The sequence below is a fragment of the Castor canadensis genome, chromosome 12, assembly GCF_047511655.1.
Source record: "Castor canadensis chromosome 12, mCasCan1.hap1v2, whole genome shotgun sequence".
NCBI lineage: Eukaryota > Metazoa > Chordata > Mammalia > Rodentia > Castoridae > Castor > Castor canadensis.
In genome coordinates, this window is record NC_133397.1 from 91,151,549 (window position 1) to 91,157,037 (window position 5,489).

General features: G+C 40.8%; 1 long non-coding RNA gene across 1 annotated transcript; it reads right to left on the reverse strand.

Moving 5' to 3' along the window:
* Nucleotides 1-2,927: 2,927 nt before the first annotated feature.
* Nucleotides 2,928-5,263, reverse strand: LOC141415067 (uncharacterized). Its single transcript, XR_012440091.1, has 4 exons — nt 5,059-5,263; nt 4,592-4,761; nt 4,256-4,356; nt 2,928-2,994 (listed from the first exon to the last, which is right to left on the reverse strand). It is a non-coding gene; the product is annotated as an uncharacterized lncRNA (long non-coding RNA).
* Between the last annotated feature and the right edge of the window lie 226 nt (nt 5,264-5,489).

A 5,489-nucleotide genomic window follows, 5' to 3' on the forward strand; every position in this document is an offset into this window, starting at 1 on the left:
ACAGGGATAAATGCTCCTGCTCGCATATGCAGGAGTCCTGCGGAAGGGGGAAAAAAGGTTATTAATTTTCACCAGGCTGTATCTTACAGCTGGTGGCTCAGCATCGGTTTTTGGTGTAATGAAAATGGTCTGAGCAGAAGATAAATGGTTCATAAAGTGGACCATTTAGATGCAATCGAGGCTCAATCTGCCCAGTGACTAATCACGTCCCCCCAGTAAAGCTGAATTCCACTAACAGACTTTTTTTTTTTTTTTCTGGCTGTACCAGTGAATTGTAGCCGGGTCTAAGTTCAAGGCAGGCAGAGAATTATCTTGATTTATTAGCGTACTCGCTGGCCGTGCCACTCGCTCGGCTGTGCCTTTGTGGGCTTCTGCCCTGTTGCTGTCGCAGTGTAATTTTTACTGTTCCCCTGTGACCAGCGCACAGCATCATTTTCAGCTGCTAGAAAAATGGCCTGCTTTTGCACCTGTAATTTTTCTTCTTTTGCTGCTGAAGGTATATAATATATCTCTAAAGTGCGTAATAAGTTTCTGAAAAACGTGTTTTTAAAAGAAATTGATTCCAGTGGTTTATAAGCCCTTGCAAGGCCACATAAGGAAATGTGCCACATTGCAAAGGTATGCACGCTTGGCATGGCAGCCATTTTCCCCTTCTGCTGGGGAAATTCCGACTTCAAGTCCAGAGTATAATTTCAGACATTTTTCTATACAGTAGTTGCTTCTCATAATGAACTCTGATCAAATAAAAATGTTGTTTATATTGAGACTTTACAAGTCTTGATTACGTATGAAATAGAGGAGAATTCCCTCGTAATGACATTTAATTGTGAGACAGAAAAGATTCCAATAGAAGAGCATTCAGCTGCGTTTGCTCCACGTCCCTTTGCAGAATACCATTTATAGATCATTCAATTATGACATTATTATGATCCGCATAAGAGTAACTCACTGGCTCCCCATATTTTTAGACCTATGGAAAATAAACTTGGGTACGATCTTCATTATCCTGACTGTGAGTTCTTCACAAAAGGCCCTCTGCTTTTAGGAGGATTGACTGTTCCCATTTGGCTAATGGATTCTGACGTTTCACCCACAATCTTACAAGTGTCTTCCAAGGGAGAACTTACATGGCTGAAGACACTTGCAAAGCCATGCCTCCTCCTCTTTGAAACTCCACAGATTCTAACTGTATGTTATTAATAACCCAACAAATAGCAGACAGGATAAGATGGAGGGAGTGGTGGCTATGAGTTGGTTTATTCTGAGCCCTCCAAGGTCATTTTTCTGTTTTCAGAAGGTCCTGACATATATGATGGGTAAACTATCAGGCAATGAGCGGAAGGAAATACTACTGAGAACCTCAGTGATCGTACATCTTCCATAAGCAGAGCCCAAGTTCACAGATATCTGCCTCTGGAGTTTCATGCCTTTAATAACACCAGTTTTCTGAAGGTGCCAGAAGTGTTAGATTCATTACTTTCAGAGCATACTCTCAGACCTGCAAACGTCTATTTAGCAGGGTGGGTTTTTTTCCCACCTGCATCTCTTTTCTATGGAGCTCTGACCAATGCCGCTGTGAACTGAACTTTCACAGCATACCAAATAAGGCTGTGTGATGTTGACCACGCCTACAATTTTGGCAGAAAAAAAATGGTGGCAAAGCATCACAGTCATCATTTGCAGCCAAATGTATTAGCAGAACACGCTTGCAATGACACGAGCAGAGCAGCCAATGCTTTCTGCCGTTCGTGTAACAAACATTCATTGCACACTTAGTGTATGTCAAATGCTATGATAGGTTGGCAGAACACACAGACGAAGGAGCAGAGCCCCTTCCCTCAAAATCCTGCAACAGTGAAAGAGTAAATAAATGAATGGATCCATGTCTGTGGCCTGGGTGACACTCAATAAATTATAAAGAATGAAACCAAGGGTCGGTGTGGCTTTGGGAAAGTTACTTAATTTGCACCTTACCCCAAGTACTATAAAATGCAAATCAGAATCTTTGCTTCATTCATCACTCCAGGTTGTTTTAGAAATTAATAAGAGGGCATTTGTGCAATTGCTTTGATATGTCCTAGAACTGTAAGGGATTGTTGTTATTGTTCAACTTCTTATCATGGACAGCCAGGGACTGTCACAAGGTTATTGGCAGCAAGCCCTGCCCAACAGTACCTGAACTACAGCCCACCCTTGGCCCACCAAAACCCGTGTTTGGGCACAGGTCTGAGTCATCTCTAGAGAAAGACTTTGTTTTTGTAATTTGCACAGTTACCAAGTGGGCCAGCAACAGTGTGTGTAATTGTACAAGTGTGTCAAAACAGTTCTTGGAAGCACTCCGTCACTGAGACCTTCCATAAACTGTAAGCTCTTGAGCCTTCATTTGCTTCTATTATGTTCTTCGTTGGCTTATGACACCAAGCTCTAATATCTTGGAGAACTGTGCCTTAGTTAAATGACATGAGTGTTTTTTATTTACCCATGTAAACATAGACTTAATTGTTAGTTCACAAGATTATATACTATAAATGTATGTAGTATGAGAAAAATTTTTATTAATGCACATATAGGTTGTTCAGTGAGTAGATCACATTCCTGAGAAACACTCCCTGATGGCAATATCTTGCTAAGAGTGAGGTCAGCCAGATGTGACCTCAACATAGAGTCCAATAGTTGTTTAACAGAATGAATTCTTTCCCAACAATCCAAGCTAAATAACAATCCAAATCATCACTGACTCTGCCCCTGCCTGCCTTAGTATCTTTTCTAGCACTGAGAATTAAATTTTTTGTTTTGTTTACTTCTTTATTTTCTATGCTCCCATCTAGAGACCTACAATACCTCTTAACCTCAGTTTTCTCATCTGTCAACTGGAGATGCTAACTCCCTGCTGGATCAGTAGGAAGTGCCAAAGGTAAAGAATCTCACCAGTTATGATGATTCTTGACAGTACCAGGCCAAGGTCCCCCAAAATGCCTCTTCCAGGAAAAGCCCCTGAGAAACAGGTATGGTCAAGTACTAGCAGCAAGTAAAATGCAGGCAACCTTCTCCCCAATCCATCTCCCTTTGAAGGCAGCACAGTGTAAAATCAATGTGCCCATCTAACCTATTTCCAAGTAGAGCAGTAGATGAAAGAGATGAGAAGAGCTGGGCACAGTTAAGAGAAGAGAAGCTGGCATTCCTGCTTGGTCTGGCACCAGCCTCATGGAGACAGAGGCCTAGTCTGGTGTGTGTGTGTGTGTGTGTGTGTGTGTGTGTGTGTGTGTGTGTGTGTGTGTGTAGTAGAGTGGGACAGGATGGTAGAAGGGGGAAGTAGACCAGTAGTCTGATTACACCTTCCATAGCCAGGAGAAGAGAAAGAATAGAGAAGAGCAAATACATAGGTCTGACTTTTAAATTTACAGTGCTCTCCTTACTGGAAACAATGTTCTGCAGTAAGACTACAAAATAGAAGCTCTTTCCCAGAAGTGGAGAGTTAGGACTGGGAGATTGGCAGCTGTAGGGGCTCTTGAGCACTTGACACCTTTTGGGTACTTAGAACTCAACAGTAAATATGACCATGAAGATCTTGTACTAGAGTGTTTCCCAAATAAAATTGGCTAAAAAGAATTCATCCCTTTTGAGTGACCTAAATGAGAGTGACTTTCAGGACTGTCACACATGAGTGTGAAGGTTGTGTCCTTTTGTGAAATCCCCCACCCATTCTATGGTTGAATATACTGGGATATTTTTGGTTTTTGTTTGGCGGCTTTGGATAAATCTTAGATGAAATTTGTATGACCTGAAAGAATTGGCAATAATGAAAGACAAAATTACATTATCTTGGAACTTAACCATTTTTTAAAGGACTTGCAAAACAGACTAGCAGAGGGGCTCTTGGCTGACATTTGTGTTGAAAGACAAGTTCTTATTGTTTCTACCATCCGAGTTGTAGAATTCTGAGTGGCATCCTAGCTCTGTGTTGTAAATAAAATCAACACTTCTCTCTAGAAGTTATCAGCTTGTCTCTAAAAGCACTTGGATTAATCTAGTATCTACTTGTCTCCATGTTAAGATAATCATGACAACTGGGTAAAATATTTATCAATAGAAACTTGAATCCAAATACACTAAAAAAATCCACTGTGCAAATTTTACAGCCAGTGAGAATTAAGCAGAATACTTATGCTAAAGGTAGTCAATTCCTACATTATAAATATTGAAGACTAGATTGGCAAACTGGATTTAAGGACAAAAATAGGGAGTAAGAACTCACACTGACAGAGGTGGTCCTGCCAGGGCCTTGCAACTCACAGGTTCTCTGTATTTCTGAGAACCTCTTTATACATACTGGTATAGTATAGCAATATGTTTGTCCTGTCAAGAGAGAGAGAGAGAGAGAGAGAGAGAGAGAGAGAGAGAGACTGAAGGGAAGTATGTGTTATTCATGCTGGTACACAAGTATGCTAATTGGCTAATTATTTATTGATTAGACAACTAAAAATGATTTTTAAAGCCCAATTGGCCACAAATTATTGACTTTTTTCCTGTACTTAGGAAAACTGTTCTCTAAGTGGAAAATTATGTTAACAGTAATAATAAAAATAATTACCATCATTCTAAAAGATGGCATCTCAATTTTGTCTTCACATAGTGCTATGTCCTTATTATAGTCAAATTTCTTAAATATGGATCTGTGCGTTCTTTCTTTTTTCCATTTCCAGCTTGGCAAATGGCACAGTTTAGATAAAGCTTTATTTACTGTCTCCATTCTCTCCTTCCCTAAATATAAAAAAAAAAGGAAGAACCAATTGAATGACCAGGCAAAAATGAAGGAAGATCTCTAGTCCTACACACTACCCTTTATGCTCTTTCAACCATAGTCTGGCTGACAATTCTAAGGGGAAAGTGTAAGGAATAGAGGCCAGGGAGGCTTAAATTAAAAGAGTCCGTGCTCAAAGAAGTAACTACTGTGCTACCAGAGAAGTGACAATACTTAAAGCTACTTATCAGACTCCAGCCCTTGTACCATCCCAGGACAGATTTGGCAACAAGGGGAGGGTATGGGCAGAGGCCTACCTGGCTGTACTTTCCTCTTCTGCTGCCTCCTCCAGTCACATGTTCAGCAGGAGAGCCTTACCGACAGGTTCAGGAACCAAAGTGGTCCTTAGTCTCTACTTTCCTCTATTTGGGAGCCTGTTTGTTGCCTGCTAGGCAACAAAAAAGACAAGAGGCATTGATCAGATGTCTCACCCTTCTGCTGGGATTTCTAAAGCACTGCTATGACCCATAGACCGCACATGCACATCAGTTGGGAACACAAGGGGCTTAGGGTGGAAAAGTATCATTACAGTTATCCCTAAGAAGGTTGGGGCATTGGTTCTAGGACCCTCATGGATCCCAAACTCCAAATATTTGCATATAATCACACCTATCCTCTCACTTGCTTTAAATCATCTCTAGATGACTTAGAATACCTAACCCAGTGTGCATGCTACAGGAATGGTTCT